At 29.8% G+C, this 23,888-nt stretch overlaps 2 long non-coding RNA genes across 2 annotated transcripts; both read right to left on the reverse strand.

Moving 5' to 3' along the window:
• Window positions 1-1,766: 1,766 nt before the first annotated feature.
• Window positions 1,767-6,872, reverse strand: LOC122271826 (uncharacterized). The gene is made up of 2 exons (XR_006226617.3): window positions 6,716-6,872; window positions 1,767-2,016 (listed from the first exon to the last, which is right to left on the reverse strand). It is a non-coding gene; the product is annotated as an uncharacterized LOC122271826 (long non-coding RNA).
• A 14,588-nt stretch (window positions 6,873-21,460) lies between these two features.
• On the reverse strand, window positions 21,461-23,039 carry LOC122271825 (uncharacterized). The gene is made up of 2 exons (XR_006226616.3): window positions 22,874-23,039; window positions 21,461-21,767 (listed from the first exon to the last, which is right to left on the reverse strand). It is a non-coding gene; the product is annotated as an uncharacterized LOC122271825 (long non-coding RNA).
• Window positions 23,040-23,888: the final 849 nt, after the last annotated feature.

Below are 23,888 nucleotides of genomic sequence, written 5' to 3' on the forward strand. Positions count from 1 at the left end.
TACCTGCCACAATCAGTTGATACCTGAAACGGCATGCATTAGTCTGCCTAATACACCGAGACCGAGTTGTAAAGAAAACATGGCGTTGTAAACGAATATTGTTCAGTTTACTGTCGCCGTCAAAGTTTTATATCTTTTAACAAATTTTGGTGCAGTCAGTTGCACCAAGTTCTTCGATCATAATTTACAATTTATGGTGTAACTGAAATAAAATTATCTTTCAAACTTTGGGATAATGAGAAATTTTGCACCAAATACTGGTTAAAGATTTACCGAGTTTCTTTCCAGTCTTGTACATTACTCAGATAGAGATTACCACAGTTAAAACGTCCACTAGGAAAGAACTAATAGAAAAGAATACCCGAGTTAAGGATTTATTTTTATTTATAGCTTTTTTTGGGCTCAAACTCAACATCCAATCAAAGTATTCTGGTTGCATGCACTGGTAGAAGAAATCTGCTTTAAGTAAATGCGATTACAGTTTTTCTTCACCACAAATAAACCACAGATTTTTTTTAATCTGATTTCTTTAAACATTATACAAGAAATTCTTGCAACCCATTTTAAGATAAAATTTAAATAAAACGAATAAAATATTTGAAAAATTAACCCAGATTTCATCAAATCGATTTTTTTTCAAGTTGCACTCAATATTTTATTTCTTACTTTTACGCCTAAAACCATAAAAATTTTGTTTCATAAATTTTTTAAAACTGTTTTATTCTACAGTTTTCTTTTCATTTTTAATCATTATGCCTTCATTAAGCTTGTGATATCAGTGTTTCTCCATGTTTCTTATTCTGTATTTATTTAACTATCATCTTTATTTAGTTAAAATAGTTTTCAGAGTTGGATTTCTGAATTTGCAAGTGCTTCTCTTAAGCAGATACCCATCTTTAGCGGACACATTTCTTTTTCTCAAAGGCACCCGCTTTATCAAAGTTTCCCTGAATTAAAATTCTGTATAGGATTAAAATATGTCATGCATAAACCAGTTATTTCAGTTTGATTATTAAGAAACTGATGGAATACATGGAATAAGGATTTTGATGTGTTTATAATTAACACGGATCATTGAAGATACCTCTCAGTAACACAAAACATTTAATAGAACAAAAACGAATACAAATGTTTAAAAGTAAACATCATGAACATGACATTTCCATGCGAGTACGACCTAGGCTAATAATCTTATTCTTAGCGTCTTGAATGAAGGCAAAATCAAAAGTAATTTTAGTACTGATTTAAATTCTGTTAAGTAGACGGGAGAAAATAAAATACAAATAAGGGCTGTTCAAATAATAGACAATATTGTTTTTAGCAACTTTGGGTAACTCCCATGCTTTCAGCAGAAATAAGAAAATTACATTCTCTCTCACATGTTTACGTAAATAAGGGGCAGAAAATAGAGGCTGTACCATAATAGGTCAAAATAAATGAAACCAAATTCTGTTTTTTTTTATAAGGTCATCAGTAGAGAAGAGCAGTCTCAACAATTTCACAGAACTGAAAATTCAATATTTCAACCCTACGAAGTTGTTCAGGCACGAGGGCAAGAGCCCAGCTCAATATGAAGCAAGCTACAAGTACATGCTGTTTCTTACCAGGTCAAAATAAATAAAAACCAAATGCTGTTTTTATATTGAGCATTAATACAAAAATGTCTTAGAATAATAGGTTTAAAAATTTGAAAAAACTCAAAAATTCTCTACTGTACCCAAGCATGTTTGTTTACGTCATTAAGGTGAATCAATACGAAACGAAGTTTTTTTTAAATATTTATTAGAATGATTGTACAATGCACATACTGTAGGAAAAACTTTACTAAAGATTGATTTTGGTACGAAAGAGTGTTATACAATAAGGAAGGAAAATGGGGGCCGTGGCTCTAATCCAAGCTCCAGTTTTTATTTTGGAAAACGGTAAGTGCATTTTGGACAAGAAAATGCTTTCAGAGAATGGAATTTATATGATCTGAGGCTTCATCATATATCTTTGGTTCAGTTGTCTGGCTGTCTGAAAAGCAAAATAAAATTGTCAAAAATAATTGATAAATAAAATTGTCGAACGAAAATGTAAAATAAATAAATAAATAAATAAACAAATCTCAATATGTGTCTAGTTCATTCAATAATAATTTTTTTATAATATTCTAGAAGCGAGGCATATTTAAATAATGCCGAATATAATGCGAAATGATACTAACATTGAAAAAAAATCTTTTTTTTAAAGTCACATTTTGAAACGCAAATTTTAAATATTAACATGTGTAATGAGCAAACTTGTGGGGGGGGGGTAATGCTTGCCCCCTAGATACTCTTTATTGCGTAAGTAAATGGCAGGTAGTTTGTAAAGATGAGTTATGGAAAAGCTTGTGATACGACATTATCCGTCGTGCCGGTTAATGAGGGATGCTTTCAGGAATTAGGCAGAAGTTCATGTTCGAAAAGTATGCTACAGCCTCCAGTTGCACATGGTAAGCCTTCGGGTGAGCCTAGTGCTAATACCGCTGCTTTTAAGATTACTGCTAGTAAATCTGGATAGGAGAGGATCAAAAGCACGGTTTTTTTCCTGTTGCAGTCTCTGGCTTTGGCCAGAGACACTCTGGAGGCAGTATGATTTGCGCCACTGGACATCCAAAGCCAGAGAAGGAAACTTTAGAAAAAGTGAAAAGCCGATGATAGGAGTAGTAGAGTTAAATGGCTTTGCTTTAAGTTAAGTTGCTTTTAAGTTAAAATTCCATAACAAAGTATCAGCTTCTAACTTTGTCTTCGTTTCTGCCTATCTCCCTTATGAGGAGAAGGATCCACTGGCTGATGCTGCTAAAGCATTAATTGATTACTGCAGTTTTGTCTGCAGACTCATTTTCGGCTGCGATGCAAATGCTCACCACACAGTGTGGGGTAATAGTGATTGTAACTAGAGGGGGGATGTATTAATGGAATATATTTTATTTTATAACTTATTTGTCCTTATTAAAGGCACTGAACCAACCTTTGTTGCGTATAACAAAAGGAAAATCCTTAGCCTTACTTTAGTTAATTCTATTTCTGTAGAATACATTACTGATTGGAAGGTACCTGATGCAGTTTCTGTTTTAGATCACCAACTAATTACTTTTTCTATTAAAGGCCTCAATGGATTGAAGGTTACTAAGAGGAATCACAGAACAGCTGATTGGAGATCCTTCAGAAAAGAGTAGGGGAGGCAGTTGGGAAACCTCTCTGGTAAGTATAATAATGTAGATTATGTGGACAACATGCATTTGTCATCAAGATACACCGAGACCGAGTTGTAAATAAAACATGGCGTCGTAAACAAATAATATCGTTCAGTTATCAAATATCGTTCATATATCAGTTCAGTCGCCGTCAAAGTTTTATGTCTTTTAACAAATTTTGGTGCAGTCAGTTGCACCATATAAGTATTTCTCCATCCTACTTTACAATTTATGGTGTAGCTAAAATAAAATGATCTTTCATTTAACTAAACTTTGGGAAAATGAGATACTTGGCACCAAATACTGGTTAAAGATTTACAGAGTTTCTTTACAGTGTAGTACATTACAGATTAACACATTAGAGATTAACACAGTTAAAACGTTCACTAGGAAAGGATTAATAAAAAAGAACATCTGAGTTAAGGATTTATTTTTATTTATTGCCTTTTTTGGGCTTAAACTCAACGGCAAATCAAAGCATTCTTTTTGCATGCACTCGTAGAAGAAATCTGCTTTAAATAAATGCGATTACAGTTTTTCCTCAACACAAATAAATCACAGATTTTTTAATCTGATTTCTTTAAGCATTTCATAAGAAATTCTTGTAACGCATTTTAAGATAAAATTCAAATGAGACATACAAAATATCTGAAAAATGAAATCATATTTTATCAAATCGATTCTTACAAGTTACACTCAATATTTTATTTCTTACCTTTACGCGCAAAACTCTAGAAATGCTGTTTTGTAAAATCTTTTAAAACTGTTTTCTTTTAATTTTTAATCATTATGCTTTCATTACGTTTAATATCATTGTTACTCTCTGTTTCGTATTTTGTCTTTATTTAACTATCATCGTTATTTAGTTAAAGTAGTTTTCAGCGTTGGATTTCTGAATTTGCAAGTGCTTCTTTTAAGCGGATACCCTTCTTTAGGAGAAACATTTCTCTGTCTCAAAGGAGCCCCCTTTATCAAAGTTTTCCTGAATTAAAATTCTGTTCAAGATTAAAATATGTCATGCATAAACCAGTTGTTTCAGTTTGATTATTAAGAAACTGATGGAATACATGGAATAAGGATTTTGATGTGTTTATTATTAACATGGATCATTGAAGATACCTTTTAGTAACACAAAACATTTAATAAAACTAAAACGAATACAAAAGTTTAAAAGTAAACATCATGAACACGACATTTCTATGCGAGTGCAATCTAGGCATTCCTCTACCAATCTAAAAAGAAACTGAACAGTTTTCGTTCGTTTTACCCTAATCGGTGGGGAGTCTAATCGTTTTCCATGTCACAAGTTTGATTTTTCTCTTTTTATAGCTCCGATTTAAGGTTACTGTAAATTTAAATGTGGTAGTGTTGGAAATAAAAAAAATTGTTACCAGCCACTGGAAACCCTGTAAAATTGGTCGCAGGGTCCGGGTACACTGTACAGGTAGTTAAAATTATTTATTGGGCCCAGGAAATAGTCAGGTAACTCGGGTATTCTTGTAAAACCCGAGAGAGTATCCCATAATATACCCCTAATCAAAATGTAAAGAAAATGTCCTACAATATGTAAAGATTAAAATTCTTCCTTTTTTTTTAAAAAAAAGCATTGCATTAGGGTAAATTAATTGAATTTTTAAACGCATTTATGAGTTCATAGTGATGTTAATAAAAATAAATCATTCTTTCAAGCTAAATATTTCTACTCAAAACTCGCATTTTCTACCTCTATTTAAAGTTCGTATCATTGAAGGATATAAGACTCAAGATGAATAAGAATAAATAATTTGAAAAAAAATAAGAAAAAATGTAACTTTTCTCTTGTTTTTCACGAAAAAGAAAGGAATAAAATATTGAATCTTACTCATAAGAACCGAGTTGAGGTGATAATCTTAGTTAATTTTCCAGGTATTTATTTATTTTATATAAAGTTATCCTAAAAATTGTCGCAAGAATTCCGTATAAAATTTTTAACGAAAGCAGATGAAAAGTCGGTGATTTATTTGATATTGTTATTGTTATTCGGCAAATTACCGACTTTCAGCTTTTCAAACCCTGTCAATAAACATCTCATTTGTTTTCTTTAAAAGTTTTGCAGAAATTCTTGCAAAAATTTTCAGCAAAAACTATATATAAAATGAACATAATGTAAGGAGAATTAACTCAGACTATATCAATTCAATTTTTAGAAATTAATCTCAATATTTTATTGCTCATATTTACCGTGCAAAGAAAGTTGTTGCTTTTAAACTTTTTGAAGTAATTCTAATTCATACTTTTTCATCTTAAGATTTTCGTCAAGCCTTTGAAAAATTGCGCCTTATTTTTTCCAATAATTTCTAACCTTTCTAAATTTGGTGCTGAGAGTGAAACTACATACGATTCAGATTATTAACTAAAATATTTATTAAGATACGTTTCAGAACAGATGATAAAAGATGATATCCTAACAACTAATAGTTTCCTGACATTAGGTGGAAATTTTAATTGAGTATAGGTCGAAATCAGGTAAGGTGGTTTCGAACATTTCCGTTACAAATAATAAGCGTGAAATATTTCGATTAAAAAAAAACTATTTATTGCCCTTACAGATGACCTTATGTTATTTGATTAAGAATAGCACATTTTTAGAAGTTCATCTCATGAAAATAAAGATTAAATGTAATTTGTATCATTTTGCATGACGCTGTAGCTCGAGGCCACGTCATAATAGTCACAATTTACCACAATAAAGCAGTTTTCTACGGTACATATGCCTTTCGATGGACCTTCAAAAACCTATTACAACAGTGCAGTATTACGTATATTGGTATATTTGTAACCTATTAAAATCCCAAATAAGTATAATGATACCAAAAGTAGTAATTACTAAAATAAAAAATTGGTAACGTCAGTAATGTATGGCGATTTATTTACCTTTCCCCTTAACGAAAATCTTTTTTTATTGATTTTGCTTTTTAATACACAACTTATTTTTCTTTTATTTCAATTACTGTTGGGTTTAAATTATTTATCGCTATGGAAACACTTTTTAAAAACACAAGTATAAGCTTTAGAAATATTTATTCAGTGACATAGCACTGATTCGCATTGATTACTGAACTTGTAAAAAATAAATAAACAATAAAGAATATGCAATAAAATCTTTAACAGAACTATCTACAACTTTATTTACAGCAATGGATAATATTAAACCAATGCCACAAAAAAAGTCGAATTTTCAAGCGTTCCTTTCAAAGGGACTAATTAAAATGTTTATACTATTTTTATAACCGGGGGCTAAAATTGCTCCCTGATGTCGATGTCTTAATTCCAGAGTTTTAGCGCAAGTGGTTTAAGAGTTATATGAGATTCGAAAAAGCGTTCTGACACTGATACATTTTGAAAATGGGGATCGCCTTTAATTTTGGGGTCGGGGAGGTCTCTCTTTCGCGATGTGATGGGGGTGGGGGGGGTGGAATCTGATCCTAGTGAGAAGAATTTATAGTTTATACTTACAGGCGTATCCTAATACTGCGACAATGATCAAGAGCAATACTAAGTACTTCATTTTCTGCGAGTCTTCTGTAGATTTCTGATTGAAAAGAAATCTGATCATTCCTTCTTATCTATTTTGATGATAATGGAAGTTATTTTAAGAAGTCAATTTCAAAATTTCGAATTATCAGAGAGGCTATGATATATTTCGGAATCGTGACATTTATATTATGATTTTCAATTCTTTAATAATGAATGATTTCCTATTATATCTTACTATGTCAATGAAAAATTAATTTATCTTATCGAAATTGTTTACAGTACAAAATAGAATTCCAAACTGTTTTGAAAAGTTAACGTAGATTAAGCAGTCTTCGTGACTTCGAATTTTCATGTAATAAATTTGATATGAGAATAAACACATGAATCCTACGAAAGTTATCACGCAGAAGACCATCGTTGAAATTCTTCATTTTCTTTTGGAACTATGGTAAAACATGGCATTTGGAAAGTTTTAATGAATACTAACAGTGGCATGTAGAGGTGTGAGAATTCCTGGGGCAAATTCTTCGATTAGAAGTCCCTGATGAAAGGAATGAATAATAATGGAATCAGTAGTGGAGAAAATATCAATTTGATTACTGTGAAAACTGTATAGGTTGACCAAAACACAAACGTCTACGAAATATGGCGGATCATTAGTGAGGAAGGCAAGCTCAAAAGCAAAGTCAGTTTGATTGGATTCTGAAATTCTGAGATGTTTCTATTTATAAAAATATACAAATCTATTAGAATCTTTGCCAAGAATATTAGAGTACTAGTAAAAAATAACGCCCATAAAGGGTCCCAACTCGATATTCAAGCTAAGAAAAAATAGCAAAAAACTTACATCGAAGTTTTGACGAATCATGATGAATAAATACGTCCTTAAAAGCATCAAAATCTGTTTGATTAATTAAGAAAGCTAAGAGATGTATCTAATAGTTACCTTTTACCACTCCATACTTTCTATTTTATTCTGTTGAAAAAAAACAAATTTTATTTTGTTGAAAAAATCAACATCTAATTTAAGCATAATTTTTTTCTATATTTAGACATGTTTTTTCTACTACCTAAAACGAAGCACTAAGCCATGTCTTTCTAGGATGATATTTCTTGTATCATTATTATTTTATTCATTAATAAATTTAGGTTAGTTCTTTAAATTGATTTAAAATTTAAAATTGTGTCTGTAAATTTTCCGACTGGCCCACTTTCATGCTACTTATAATGAATGACTTTACTTAAATTCTAATCAAATTTAAGCCAATATATTTATATAATGCTGTTTTACAACGGGTTTCAATAACTGAGTAGCAACATCTTGTGACTCTGGATAACAAATTTTACCGTAATTCACAGCGTATTATCAATAGCGGATATAATCCGCAAATCCTGCTCTCAGCTCAGAAGGAGTAGAAATTTCAGAACAGTATTCCGCACCACCGTAAAATCTGCGGATTACATGTGAATTACAAAAATACATAAGCCCCTCTCACCGGCAGAATCTACGTCATATGTGAGCGAAACTACGTCATATGTGAGTCAAGAAGTATCGGTAGGGAAATGGGCGAATGCGATCATGTTCAAGGGTTATTCATACTAGATGCGAAAAAATCGAACCCAAAATTCTGAGACGAGAACTTCATTAGAGAGTTTTTCGTGAGGAAATATATTCTACCAATAAGGTTCTTGTTCGCCTCATCGAATTTGCGTGAGTGTGTTTTTGCTCATCTTGTGTGAATGATCACTTACACTTTTATGGCTGACGATAGGACATCCTATACGATAGGACATCCTAAGTCAATAGGACCCTAGCGATGTCTGCTGGGCGGGAAAATAATTTCTCTGGATTATCTGTTACACCATTTCGAAAGAATATCTCCGGATTATACTCAGGAACTAGAGACCTTGAGAAAAAAAAAAAAATACTGGTTCTTAAGAAATTACTTCGGTTATTTATTTTCGTCATCCGTATTAGTATAAAGGTGTATATTCGATACTCTGTATCCCCGGTCTTTGGATTGCATTTTCAGAATACTTGTTAAAAAAGAAGAGAACAATACACCCATTTGGAGTAACAAATATATATTTGATATTTAAAAGATATTATCTGACTGCGACAGACTAGAAAAACGTAATCGAATTCTAACGAATGTACTGACATTGAGAAAGTTGGAGATTAAAATAAATTGTAATTTTGTTGGATTACCGACTGAAATTTGAAGTTATTTATTAATAATCACTTTTCTCTTCGTCTCAGTTTGATGCGGCTAGCAAACAAGTTTCGAATCTAAGTATTTGATTCTGCCTATCTCAATAGTGATTCGTTAGAATTTGTTTACAATTTGTCCTTAAATTTTGACGAATAATTTACTGTACTAATGTATATTTCTGACTTCATTTTTATCAGGGATTTTAAAACTATATATTAAGAGTGGTAATTACAGAACATCCTGAATTATTCGTATTTGCAATTTGAGTTTTATCATCAAGCATTATGCAATTTGAGTTTTATCAATCACTGTTTGTTATTGGCAAATATACCTTGTCTACGAAGCAAAGTCTGTAATCAAGGTGGAATTAACGCAAAGTGTATCGGAAATGTGGTTATTATAGCTAAATAAATTACATGAAATATCCATTTTTATTTATTAGAATCGAAAATAATATACAAAATGCATACCTTTATTAATCGAGAGTATTTTGTAATTGAATATTTCACAAACTACAAAACCATTATGAGCCACATAAAGTATTCTATGGACATGGCATGACATCTCAGCAATAACAAGTTGGAGCACCCATTAAAAGAGCATTCTGGCAAAGGTGGGTCAGAAACTTCACCGCCTGAACTGAACTGAGCACCTGAAATGTATTCAGTAATAAAAGTGCATGATTTAAAAATGTAAACGCTAATATTTAAAATAAGGAATTTTTCTAAATTACTTAGGGTGCGTTCACAGGGAGCGATAGCATATATTTCCAAATGTATTCTACTGCATAAGCGCTCTCAGCTGAATTTTAGAAAGTCTATGAACCGCTTTTGTGAAGAGGGCCCCAATAAGCCAAGACCATAAAATCAGCTCTAACTGTAAACCTTGCACTCTTGCATCACCTGAATAATAAATAATTGAATTTTCACGAAATAAATTTGATGTCTTGGTGGTTCGAGGGCCCCAATATGGAGTTAAGAATCCCCTTAGGCAGATAATTTTACTTTGATGTTAATCTACTGATAAATTTAACTCCGAAATTTCCTTATTTATTCAGGAACTAATTAATATATTTTTTAAAAGATTTTGTTTCATTTTATTCCTTGAAATTTGTTTTATTGAACTTAGTTATTCGTTTTTAAATTTTAAGGGATGCTAGCAATTTTAAAACTTTTTAATTGTTTAAAGTTTTTCAAAGTTCACGTTACTAAATTTTATGTAAGGAAGGAAGAATTTTTTAGAATTTTTTGATAGTTAAAAATTCTTTAAGGTTGAAGTTTTAAAAATACTGACAACTATAAAGACTAAAATTCTATAACTAAGTTCAAAAGAACATAATTTAATACTAGATTGCCTAAGGAAATCATTTTGACTGCTTTTAATTTCAATTAGAAAAACATATATGACGCAAACTATAATGACGCAATTTCTTAGAATTTTGTGACTTTTTGTACAACATATAATTTTTTTTATTGTTAATATTTACTAATAACTTGTTAAATAACTGTAAATAATATAAAAAATGTTAAAAATTAATTTTAAACAAATTTATTTACGCATTCACAATCCTGTCATTTTGACTGCTTTTAGGCAATATAGGTATATACTAATTTTCCGTCTTTCTAGTGTTAAGGAATAAAATTAAAATTATTCTTAATTGATGAAAAGGAAAGTAAAATAATGTGCCTAAAAGGGACTCTTAATTCTTGATGTGGCCCATGAACCACCAAGATCTCCAAAGATGCCAACTGCATGGTATTCGACAAAATATTTTAAGAAACAGTAGAGACCTACAAACCAAAATTTGCAGATTTTCGATTTATTTTGCCCCCATTATACAAGGCTCAGCACGGCTTAACTGTCAGAAAGTGGTGAATCATGTAAGCCGTTGAATTATTAGATGTAGTATCTCTATATCTTATTAGATGTAGTATCACTGTCTGTAGCATCTCTAGTTCTCAAATTTATTTCGTGAAAGTCCCATCTGATTAAACAATCCAATTTATTTAATCAAAATACAATCTATTCATTTATATTCAAATAATAATTTTCCTCAGATCAACATAGTGGAATTAAAATCTTTTTTATGTCTGAAGAGTACCTTTATCTACTATACTCCGTTGCGACTTAAGATTTATATTACTAATTATACTATAGCACATTTCTAATAGGTTTAACGAATTACATGTCATTTATTTGAATTCAAATTTATTTTAATGACTTAGTATTTACTAATTAATAATTTATAATTAATTATTGCAATTTTTTAAAAAAAAAGGTTTTCATATGGATTTGAATGATAGTTTTGAATTCTTAGAATTTTGTGCATTTGCAATGTACCTAAGTTAGTAGCGAGCGAAGCAAACCATATAAAATTGCGTAGCAATTTTCGGGGGTTGGCGAGCGTTAGCGAGCAGGTGACGCAGCCCACTAGTTAGATATAATTTTTATTAATTGTTAAATGATTATTCAATAAGTTTTGTTTTCTTCATTTCACCTGATTGAAGAAAGCAAGCAAAAAGAAGCAACGTAGCTTCAAATGTTGGCGATGCTGATATTCTATCTCGCTGGGAGTTTGGCGTACACTTAAATGGGGACTCTCTCCATAGGGATAATGATTTTATCTTAACTTGGCAACAGAGTATATCCACTGAATCAGTTAAATCAGACTGTCATTAAAAATTTTATTTACACATTTACACTTTATATACACTTATTAATTTTATTTCAGCTCTGAAGTGCTGGACGGACTAAAATTTTTGCTCTCCACTATTTACACACAAAAAAAAAAAAAAAAAAAAAAGAAATAAATCAATATTCAAAATGTTATCCGATGTAGTGCAAGAAACTTTTGGTAACTAAAACCATAAATGAATGTAGAAAAGGAAAAACCGAAATGCGATTATTGTTAAAAAAATCCCCCACTGATATTAGCTTTTTTTTAAAAAAAGTTTAAATGGTTACAATTTGATTCACATGACAGTAAAAGTTGAAAAAAAAGCACAAAATTAAAACATATGATTTTTAAAAAAACTTTTTCTTATCTACTGGCATTATTCGTTCATGCTTTAAGAGAAGCTCTAGGCTTTATTAGATGCATATTGCTACTATCAGCCCTCCCACTATTGCATTAATGTGAGCACAGTTATTAATTTGCTAAAAAAATGTTGTGCACTATAATTTTTGAAACTGAGCTAGGGTATCTGTGAAAATTGAGCTCCCATTGAGGTAATCCGGGTTCGAGTCATGGCACGAATCATTGGTGAGAGTACCCTTGCCTTCACGCTAATTGTAAGAGGTTTTTGTGGCTATGGAGTTAAACATTGGCAGGCGTAAACTCAAAAATTGGATAGGTTGTTCACTGACTGTCATAAACTAAAAAGAAATTAAATTCAAACTGCTTTATTAACTTTGAAAATTATCTTTGCTTTGCTCCGATACCTCATTTGAGTTTATAAGACATATTTGTTTTCAGATCGTAACTCTTCAACCGGGTTACGGATTCACAAAGTTGTGTACTGTTACTTCACTTCATTAAAATAAAAAGCATGGAAAAAATAGTTATAGTATGCAATGTACTTTTTAAATCAATACACTGTTATTGCAAATAATTTCCGGATGGGTACGATGTTTCATTCCAGAGATGCTAACTTGCTCCGGACAGTGGATATATATTTTCGCGTGGTAATCTTTTAATGTATGATTTTTGTTTTATTAAATTCGATTTAAATGCTAATTTCAGTTCGGTATTTAAATAGATGAGAAAAAGAAAATGCACAAAATATTTATTAATCATTTGGAAATGTAAGATTTCCGTTTCGAGTTTAAAAGATAAAAAGCCACCGAATATTTCTTTGCTTTTGGGCAATAGGAAAATGTTTTAGTATTTTTAAAAGAAAAAAGAAATAATTGAATTAATACAAAAAGAAAAGGATATTAAAATTTATATTAATAAATAATGCTTTTATTTTAACAGTACTGAGGAGTCGCTAGTTGAATAATCCAATTCCGACTCCAGAGAGCTTGTGACTCCGAATCTAACTCCATTTTCGTCTAATACTCAACTGAAATTTCTAAAAGTCTTATTAGGTATTAATATTATAAAGTAATTGTAAATTTTAAATTATGTATATCCTTTTCCCGTTTACAATTGAAATAAAAGGAGCATAGTGATGCATTTTATTTCAATAAAGTTTCTGTATAATTACATAACAGTTGACGAAGTAAATTTTAAAGAACTTGTTGCTGCAAAATATTGAAATTTTACAAAATAACTACATACCAATATCTTACACTTTTAAATACATAACTTGTTTATGACAAAAAAAATGTTTTGGGAGTATTCATTAATTAAGGAAATTATTACAAAGCCTACACTTAACTCATTCCCATCTTTTTTTCTTATTAACTTAGCGACCAATCTAAAATTTAGTTTCGGAATTTATAAATCAAAATGTAACTTTTTGGTAATTCATTTATTAATCTTGAGTGTTTATAATTCAAATGATTTTCTGTGTTATTTTTTAATAATTCGTTTAAAAATAGACTTGTTGAGGTCTAAATGTGATTTGTGTTCGAGCGCGACTTGGGGGTTTGTACTCGAGAGTCCGCTATGTTTGGCTCTCGCTTGTGCTTTGCGCGACGGGGCATCTCTCTTTTGCATATGAGCCCTACGGGCAATTCACTATTAAAAAATTACCTAAGGCACAAGGGTTTAAGTTTATATAGGAAAGCTTAAGCTTTCAATACTATTTAGCAAAATTTTTAGCAACTCCATAATTTTTTTTGAATTTTATTAAATGTGTTGGGATAATGCCTCATCTACGGGTCACTTTTTTTTTCTTTTTAAATGTGTTGAAATGAAAAATTTAATGATAACTTTATAATTACGAGACGCCCGGTGGCTGAGCGGTAGCGCTTCACGCTGTCGTGCCACAGGTCCCTGGTTCGATACTCGGGCCGGGCAAGGTTGACTCAGCCTTTCATCCCTTCAGTGGGTCGATAAATGAGTACCAAGTATCCTTGGGAACTAAACACTGGGGGTTTCGCGTTCGGCTGACCACCTAACCGGAACATCTGCTCCTGCATCCCAGAGCCCAAAGGTCAAGAAAACTGAGATGGGCACAGTAGGCCTTAGCCCTCTATTGGCTGTCGCGCCACTTTCTTTAGTTTTAGTTTTATCATCTATTATATATAATTCTCTTACGTGGCTCCCAAATTTTGGCTGTATTTCTTTTCCGCCGATGGCAACGTTTGCTTTGTTTTGTTTACGTTTAGAAAACACCAAAGCATTCTGTCTTTTAATGATGTGTTTCAGATTTAATATGTATAATTCTCTTACGTGGCTCCCAAATTTTGGCTGAAGTACTTTGTACAACTAAATAAGATTCTTTTCACAACACTTAAATATTTACTTTATTTTCTTCATTTATAGAGAAAACAGTCGGCAAAGAATTCTGTTAGGCTAAAAAACATTTCGCTAAAAAAATAATGAATTCTAAAAGAAATAAAAATAAACTACTTAAAAAATAAAAATGCTGTTGCCAGCCATAGAATTTTTTGAAAGTTAACTTAGCAACATAAATCAAAATGACATAGAAGCGCAACTAGATCAAAATTATGATACCTGAGCGCTTCACGTAACAAATCCTTCAATTCTATAAGTGTTGTATCGCCAAATGTCCAAATTAACAATTGTGTTTTTAAAGAAATTCTATAAAAAGATTTAAATAAACAACCTACTTCTACAACTGCTTCTTGAAGAACTAGGTTCATTGATTAAAAATATTGTTTTAATTTTACAGTGCTAACTTTACTTCTACTTTCATTATTGCTATGGCCCTCTTTCATTACATTTTACAACTTCATGCTAAATTTGAGGACTTTAAGTTATTTTGTGGTTGAATACTGGCATTTAGAAATGTGTACATTAAAAAAAAATATTTAGAGGTCAAGAGTTGCCTCAGAAAAATTTGAATTATTGACATTGAATTTAACAATGGAAACAATCGCTTTTGTGAAAAATTGAATTGTATTGTCGTTGTTGTAGTTCATTTACGTCGCAATAGAGCTGCACAATGGGCTATTGGCGACGGTCTGGGAAACATCCCTGAGGATGATCCGAAGACATGCTATCACAATTTTGATCCTCTGCAGAGGGGATGGCACCTCCGCTTCGGTAGCCCGACGACCTGCACGCGAAGTCGAGCACTTTACGGTAGAACAGTTTAACGAGGACCAATACCGCACACCCTCGATCCCTACGCAGACTGATCCAAGTGGACACCCACCCGCCCACTGACCGCAGTCAATGATGCTTGACTTCGGTGATCTGCTGGGAACCGTGTCTTAACGATCAGTCCACTGCAGGACGAATTGTTTTGTTGACATCAAAACTAAAAATATTGTGTTTCAACTTAACAATACGATACTTTAGAATTACCTCGGAGAAATTTGAATTGTTAGCAATGACTTAAACAAAAAATTTTATTTTAACTGACAAATACTATATTATAATTTTAACTTTTTCTATGACTATACTCATTTTCTTACTCTTTTCTTTGTTTTTTATACATTTTATAATTTTGTGATAAAATAAAAAACTTATAGTTGTTCTGCTTCTAAACACTGATGAAAACACAAAATGATGGGCTTCATCAACAATCAAAAATATATGCATTCATTTTACAAATTCCATATTATTAGGGTGGTGCCCTTCAGAGAATTAAAAATACAAAATTATCTTCATCAAAGCCGATGCTTTACATCCGGCGTTCAGTGGCAGACTACTATTTCATATTGTTTTACAACACATGGTTTCAGCCCTCTGGTGGGAAAGACTTTAAAACAAAACTTACAACAGTTACTTTTCTCAACAACTGAAATTTAGAATAGTGTGATTAAGAAAAATATGTGAACTGTTTGCAATTTCAAATTAATATTGAAATGTACAGGTTTAGAATTTTCTACAGTGAAAAGTTTTCAGAACTTTAGTATTCAAAAAAGTATACAAAAGCTAGACGTTAAGAACGTATCCAATGAGCGAGCAAAGCGAGCATTGGATTGCGAAGCAATCCGAAATGAACTGCAAAAGCAGTTCCGGGGCTTGGCGAGCACCAGCGAGCAGGGAGCGAAGTCTCCTAGTATATTATAAAACCATATTTAATTGTTAATTTTACCAAAGTGCTTTGAGTAAGAAAACTGATACGGCAGTTTTCTTACTTTATTAAAGACATATAAATCCTGTTAAAATATTAAAATATAGAATATTAAAATATAAAATACATAAAAACTTAATTTTTCTAAATGAAAGTTCAGATTAAAAAAAAAAGTTTCAAATTTTTGAAGAAATTAAAATTTGTCAAAAGTTGGGTTCAACAGCTTGAGGTCTCTAGTAAATTTCAAAGTAAATTTTACTTTTAGTCTTTCGTTGCATTTTGCGGTTGTAGATTATTTAGAGATTTGCTAACTTTCATTAGAATTTTACTAATTTTAATAGTTAAATTAGAGAAAATAATGTCCCATTGCTCGGACATTCTAAAAGGAAAAAGGGTACTTTATGAAGATGAAAAATCTATCAGAGAAATTAGTCGAGTATTGAATATGTGTTATACAGCTAGAAGATGGTGTTTTAGGTAAATAATCCTTATTACTTAAGTGTATAAAGTTGTAATCAGCATATGATTTTATTTTTTTAATCCGAATTTTTTATGTATTGTTCTAAAAAAATAGTTCTATTTGCCCTATTAACTTTTATTCAGCATCATTTATTTAATAATTTCTTGTTAAACTATGCTTGAGATTGAGATTTTTTTTTGTTAAAAAAAGGTTTATGGAACCTATTAATTTTGCCTAAAACTAATATGATTTTTAAGATCTTTGGTGGATTGTAAAATTTTACCTATAGTAAAGATTTGATCATTCCGTGCTAATAATTAACCGAATTTATGAATTTTATTTTTAGCTAGAGAAATAAACTCAATGAAAAGTACTTAATGCACAAGACAAAATATTTTATATACAACTCGCATTTTCTGCTTTTATTTATCCTTCCTTCAAAGTTCGCATCTTTGAAGGATATTAAACTCAAGTTCAATAAAAATAAATAATTAAAAAAAAACAAACTAGTAATTAAAAAATAAAAAATTAATTTTGAGGAGAAGCAGAATAAAAGAAGGGAATAAAATATTGAATAAAACTCATTAGAATCGAGTTAAGTTGATAATCTTAATTAAATTTTCAGGTTTTTTATTCATTTTATATAAAAGTTACCTTAAAAAATTGATACAAGAATTCCGTATAAAATTTTTAAAGAAAGCAGATGAAAAGTCGGTGATTTATTTGATATTATTATTGCTGCTCGGTAAACTGCCGATTTTCAGCATTTCATACTATGGCAATCATCCGGTCATTTGTTTTGTTTAAAAAATTTACATAAATTCTTTTAACACATTTCTGGAAAAACTATGTATAAAATGAACATAATATATGAAAAAATTATCGATATCATTATAAAAATTAACTGTATCAACTCAATTCTTATAAATTAACTCTTATCATCTTATTGCTCATTTCTTCGTGCAAGGAAAGTTTCGATTTTTAAACTTTCTAAAATTATTTTATTTCATACTTTTTCCTCTTAAGATTCGTCAAGCTTTTTTCTATAAATTCTAGCCTTTCTAAATTTGGTGCTGATAGTAAAGATAGATACGAGTTCAGATATATTTGCATTGTTAACTAAACTATTAATTAAGCTGCGTAACAAAACAGATCATATAAGATGATATCCTAACAACGAATACTTTTCTGACATTTGGTGGAAATTTTAATTCAGTAAAGGTCGAAAGCAGGTAAGGTGGCTTCGAACATTTCCGTCCCAAATAATAAACCTAAAATATTTCCTTTTTTTAAAAAAAATTATTAATAGCCCTTGCTGCTGGTTTTATCTTATTAGAATAAGAATAACACATTTTTAAAACTTCATCTCAAGAATATAAAGATTAAACGTAATTTGTATATTTTTCATGACGTTGTTGCTCGCTGTCAGCTCATGATAATCAAAATTTAACAAAATCAAATAATTTTCTGCAGGACTTATCTCTTTCGATTGACCTTGAAAAATCTATTACAACAGTTCAATCCTCTGAAATTAAATTTAGTTGGCGACTAATACATTAACAATCCTTTTTTTTCCTTCAACTTTTCCTTTGTGTTTGCACAATAGTACTGTCTGTCCTTGTCCCTACATGCTATTTCGAATCAATTATAACTCCAGAACCGTTGGTGCTGCGGTTCTGAAATTTGGGTATGTACTTCAAGTAGCAATTTCAGCCCCACTCCTAAAATTGTTTTAAAAAATTAATGAATTCGTACGGGAGAAATGTTTGAAAAATTACTTCACTAAGTCACTGATTTAGTATTTCTAAAGTAAGAAACGCCGTATTTATATAATTGAGTCCAGTGACAAATCGAGTTGCTATAGTGTGAGTTAATTTTGCAGATATTTTATTTGTTTTATATGTTTTTTTTATTAAAATGCATTGCAAGGATTTCTTATAAACTTTTCATAGAAAGCAGATAAAATGTCAGCGGTTTCGAATAACAAAAACAACTTCAAATAAACCACCAACTTTTCATCCGTTTTTTTAAAAACTTTTATAAGAAGTTCTTGCAACGCTTTTTAAGATAAAATTAACATAAAACAAACAAAATATCAGGAAAATTAACTCTCACTCTGACTCAACTTGATACTCATAAATTATACTAAATATTTCATTTCTTACTTTTAAGTGCAAAGCCATAAAAAAATTGTGGTTCTTTTAAATTTTTTTAAAAAGCTATTTTATTTTATATAGATATCTTTTGATTTTTAATCATCATGCTTTCATTAACTTTAAATATTAATGTAATTCCCTATTTCTTATTTTGTATTTATTTAACTATCATCTTGATTTAGTTAAAATAGTTTTGAGTATTTGATTTCAGGATTAACAAGGACTTCTCTTAAACGGACAGTTTTCATGATCATATTTCTTTTTCTCAATAGCGTCCGCTTTATCAAAGTTTCCCTGAAATAAAATTCTGTATAAAATTGAAACATGTCATGCATAAACCAGTTATTTCAGCTTGATTATTAAATAACTGATGAAATACATGGATATTCGAAATAATTGCGAAAATATTTTTTTTTGAACAGTCTTAAAATTACTATAAATTTAAATGTGACTGACAAGAGAAACTAGAGAAGTGTGACTCACCAATTTTAAGATAAACTAGTGGGATGTATGCCTTATGAGGAATAATGTTTGGGGTCAACATTCGTTTCGGCCCGTAGAAGGTCCTGTGACAGATAAAAAATAATTTAATACTATATAGAAAAATCGGTATTTTATTACTTCAATGCAGACTATTAGTTATTGTAATTATCTCATACTCCAATTAATTTTGTGGTACGTTCACGTACTATATAATACATATTTATTCACAAAACTGATTTCGAAAATTTTACATATCTGTAGTTTTTCAGAAAAACCTGTTAGGGTTAATTTAAAAAAAAAATTGACATCAAAATTTTTAATTTTTTTTTCAAAAAACTTTCCAAATTAATTGGAGTATGAAATTGCAAATCAATTAATTATTTTATAATTAATTAATAATTAATTAATAAATTATAGTTAATTATAAATTAATGGTTAATTAATAATTAATTACCTTTCTGATTAATTTATTAATTAGCAAATTAATTAATTAGCAAATTAATTACAAATTACATTATGAGACAATTACTATAACTAATAATCTGCATTGAAGTAATAAAATACCAATTTTTCTATATATTGAATTATTTTTTATCTCTCACAGGACCTTCTATGGGCCGAAACGAATGTTGCCACCTAAAATTATTCCTCATAAGGCATACATCCCACTAGTTTATTTCAAAATTGGTGAGTCACACTTCCCTAGTTTCCCTTGTGAGTTAAAGATTAATTGTTACCGGACTCTGGAAACCCTATAAAATTGCCTGGATTCGGTACCGGTAATTGAAATTATTTACTGCGTCCGGGCATTATCCGGGTAGGGCGAGTGTTGCGTGTTTGCCGGGTACCCAGTACATCCTTGATTAAAATTTGAAGAAATACTGAGTAAAACTTTAAATGTCCTATAGTAAGTAAAAAAAAGCTAAAAATTAGATTTAATTTTCAATCATTTTTTAAAGCATTAATAAAATTAAACAGTAAAATTTCATTACGGTTAATTAATGGAAGTTTTTTCATAAATAATTCTAAAAAAAAATCAACAACATTTCTATGAATTTGTACGAAAAAGAAAGGAACAAAGCGTGCGTAATTTATAAGAATCGAATTGAGTTGATAGAGTCTATAAATATATTACGCCTAAAGCAGTTATATAAATCTTCTTATGACGGTATCAAACATAAATCAATGTCACTTTTTAGAGATAAAAAAATGGGTCCATGCAACACCTCTAGAAAAGAGAATGCCTCAGGGATCAATTTACTAATACGACGTAACGAACATAAACTGTGCAGTGGAGGAAAAATAAAAAAAGATATCTCTACGTTAGGGTGTTGGGGTGGTTTGTTACTCCTCTGAACACATTAAATTAACATTTGGTCGTGTGTTTGTGTTGGCAACATGTATTTGCTTTTCAGACAACGTAAGTGACGTCATTATGGAATCTGTATATAAGATATGTATTGTTGAAAGCAGATGTCAGTTCACTAATTGGTTGTGTATGGAGATGATGTACCATTTTTTGAGCTGTATTAAGTAATTATTTTTCCCTCCAATGCTTAATCCAGGAGTTTGCTTGTCCTCTGAATTTAGTTCAAAATTAAAAGGTTACGTAGCTGAACTTAGGTAGTCGTAAACTTAAAATTGGATAGACTGTTCAACGACGGTGATAAAATAAAAAAAAAAGAATAAAAAAATTATGTATGTAAATTTTCAGAAAAACCAATTTTCATGTTACTTATGATTTAAAAAAATATTTTTAAAAGCGTTTTTCTTACATTGGTTCGTGATAGGTAAAAATCAGCACCTGAAGGACACTGAGTACCAAATTTTAGTTTGAGGAAAAAAAATACTATTTTCTGTTGTTGTTAGTTTCAAAACTTCAAATTCTGTTTGATTATAGACTGAAATTTGCAGGTATTTCAAATAATCACTTTTCTCTTTTTCTTAGTCTAATTCAGCAGAAAAACAGATTAATTTTCTCAAAGGCAATCCGAGAGCCAATTTTTTTTATATCTCTCATATAATAATTTGCAACACAAGTTGGATCAATTTATATTTGAACAGTATTTTAACAAGGATTTTAAATATATCAATGGATAATTGAAGGAAAGAAAAGTTTATCAAGAGTGGTGGTTACAGAACATCCTAGATTAATTGAATTATTGAATTACTGTTAATGCAAATTAATTTTGCGTTATTTTGAAGTCAAATATGTAATCTAAGAAGAATCCATGCAAAAGGATCAGAAGTATTGCTACTGTAACAAAATGAACTATCAATTTTTATTTATTTGAATCGAAAATAATATAGAAAAGGAATAAGATTGTGAATTGAGAGTTTTTTATATTGGAGCATTGCAAAGAGCCATTACGTGCCGCCTTTTTGAGTGCACAGTTAATATACTATAGGAATAACTCGTCATCTTTGTATAGATTACACTTAATCAAGCATTGAAGGAGGGACCTCCGCAAACACAAGATTCACATCCAAGTAAAGCTTCTATTCGGCAAGGTGGCTCACATTTTCCGACAAAATTGCAGTTTGGACGACGCATCTCGGCCTCTGGAATGAAATGAATAGCAATAAAAGAGCATTTAGAAAATGTTTTAGTTTTTTGTTGAATAACAATATAAACAAATAAATACAGAAATAATTAAGAAGCAATTTATATATATATATATATATATATATGTAGTGCTCCTTCTCTATTTTTTCTCGTAAACTCTTGAGCCGTGGCTGTTAATTTATCATTATATTGCATTTCGTAGAATTTGCAGTCATTTTTTTATTTTTAATATCCTTTCCTATAAGGATGACAACAAAACGAATTTTCTATACTTTTATTGAAGAAAAGAATAAGGAAATCTATTTACAAATAATATACAAACGGAGCAGAGGCTCCGAGACACATCTTTACCGTTTCATTTCCAAAATATAAGTGTACACTTTTTCGCGTAACATATGTTCATGTCATGTGATCTATAAAATCCAGATGTTAGAACCGGCGTCTGGAAGATCTTAAGACCTGATGGAGATGAACTAATATCTCAACATAGTCTTGATTTTAATGGGAATTTGGTTTCTTTAAGATATTTTACTGTGAGGTGTGAATTCATTTTATAAATAAAGATTTCATCGCTATTCAACGGAACTCACTATATACGCGAAGAGCTAAGTCAAGTATGTGAAAGAGAAATCTTAATGTTTCTCAGATCTGCTTATCTGCAGATAGATATAATTCTTTTTGAGTTTAGTCTCTAGAGATTCTTTTAATTTTATTAAGCTAGTATTTTAGATATTACACATATATATATATATATATATTATTTTAAGTATATATATATATATATATATATATATATATATATATATATATATATATATATATATATATATATATATATATATATATATATATATATATATATATATATATATATATATATATATATATATATATATATATATATATATATATATATATATATATATATATATATATATATATATATATATATATATATATATATATATATATATATATATATATATATATATATATATATATATATATATATATATATATATATATATATATATATATATATATATATATATATATATATATATATATAAAGGAAAGGCAGAAGAGGAAATATTATACTCACTGGATGCGTCTATTACTAATTCAGCACTGGCTAATTGTACTACAACAGCAAGAAGGGCGAGCAGCAAGAATAAGTATTTCATTTTCTTGAGTCTTCAGATATTTTCTGATTGCAGAAGCAATTTAGTTGGCTCTATTTAGTGGCAATGATGATTTATATCAGCGATTTTAAGTATTATATTAAAACATAATTTTGAATAATGGTAAAATATAGTTCCATATCGGAATAATATGTTTAATAACCATAAATAAGCTGTATTCAATTTTTATAACCATCTGTGTGCACAATGAAATGTCAGCAGAAATGGAAGTAAAACTGAATTCAATTTTACGACTATTACAAAGCATGCATAATTATATTATCATTATTTGAAAATATTTATAGTTCACTAAAAATAGTAAAACAAAGTATGACTAATCTAATAAAACAAATTGTAACTGAAGAACTTATAACTTTTTCTATTTCGAAATACACCTCTTTTAATAAATTAAGTAAAATTGTACTAAATCCAAAAACGAAGATTCTATTTATCTCCGCTCTTCTAACGTTTAGTAATTTTTTGTCAAAAGAATTGACAGAGAAATAGAAAATTAACAAAAAAAATAGAGATTCCTTGGCAAAATTTCTATTATTCTTATCAAAAGTTGGACAAAGTAACCTTTTTAGAATCATGCATTGACGTCACAACACACACATTCACACAATTCTTGTTAAAATAAATCTTAGTCAATGGTATATATATAGGGCAATTTTTTAAAAATATTTTTTTTGTACCCTTATGAAAATATTCAGCTTTTAAGTATTAAATTATTTTATCGGAAGATGCTTTGAATGATTTCTTATTGTTCATTTTCACTAACTTATAAGTTTTAGTTTGCGAGTTGTTATCTGTTATAATCAAAGTTGGCATTCTGTCCGGAACATACTTATTTCTTTCAGTCCAAAACACTGGACGAAAGTGAAAAAAATGAAAAAAAAAAAAAAAAAAAAAAAAAAAACTGAAGGAAACTAAGAA

This window comes from Parasteatoda tepidariorum, chromosome 4 (assembly GCF_982258835.1).
Source record: "Parasteatoda tepidariorum strain Cologne lab strain chromosome 4, Ptep-v5.0, whole genome shotgun sequence".
Taxonomy (NCBI): domain Eukaryota; kingdom Metazoa; phylum Arthropoda; class Arachnida; order Araneae; family Theridiidae; genus Parasteatoda; species Parasteatoda tepidariorum.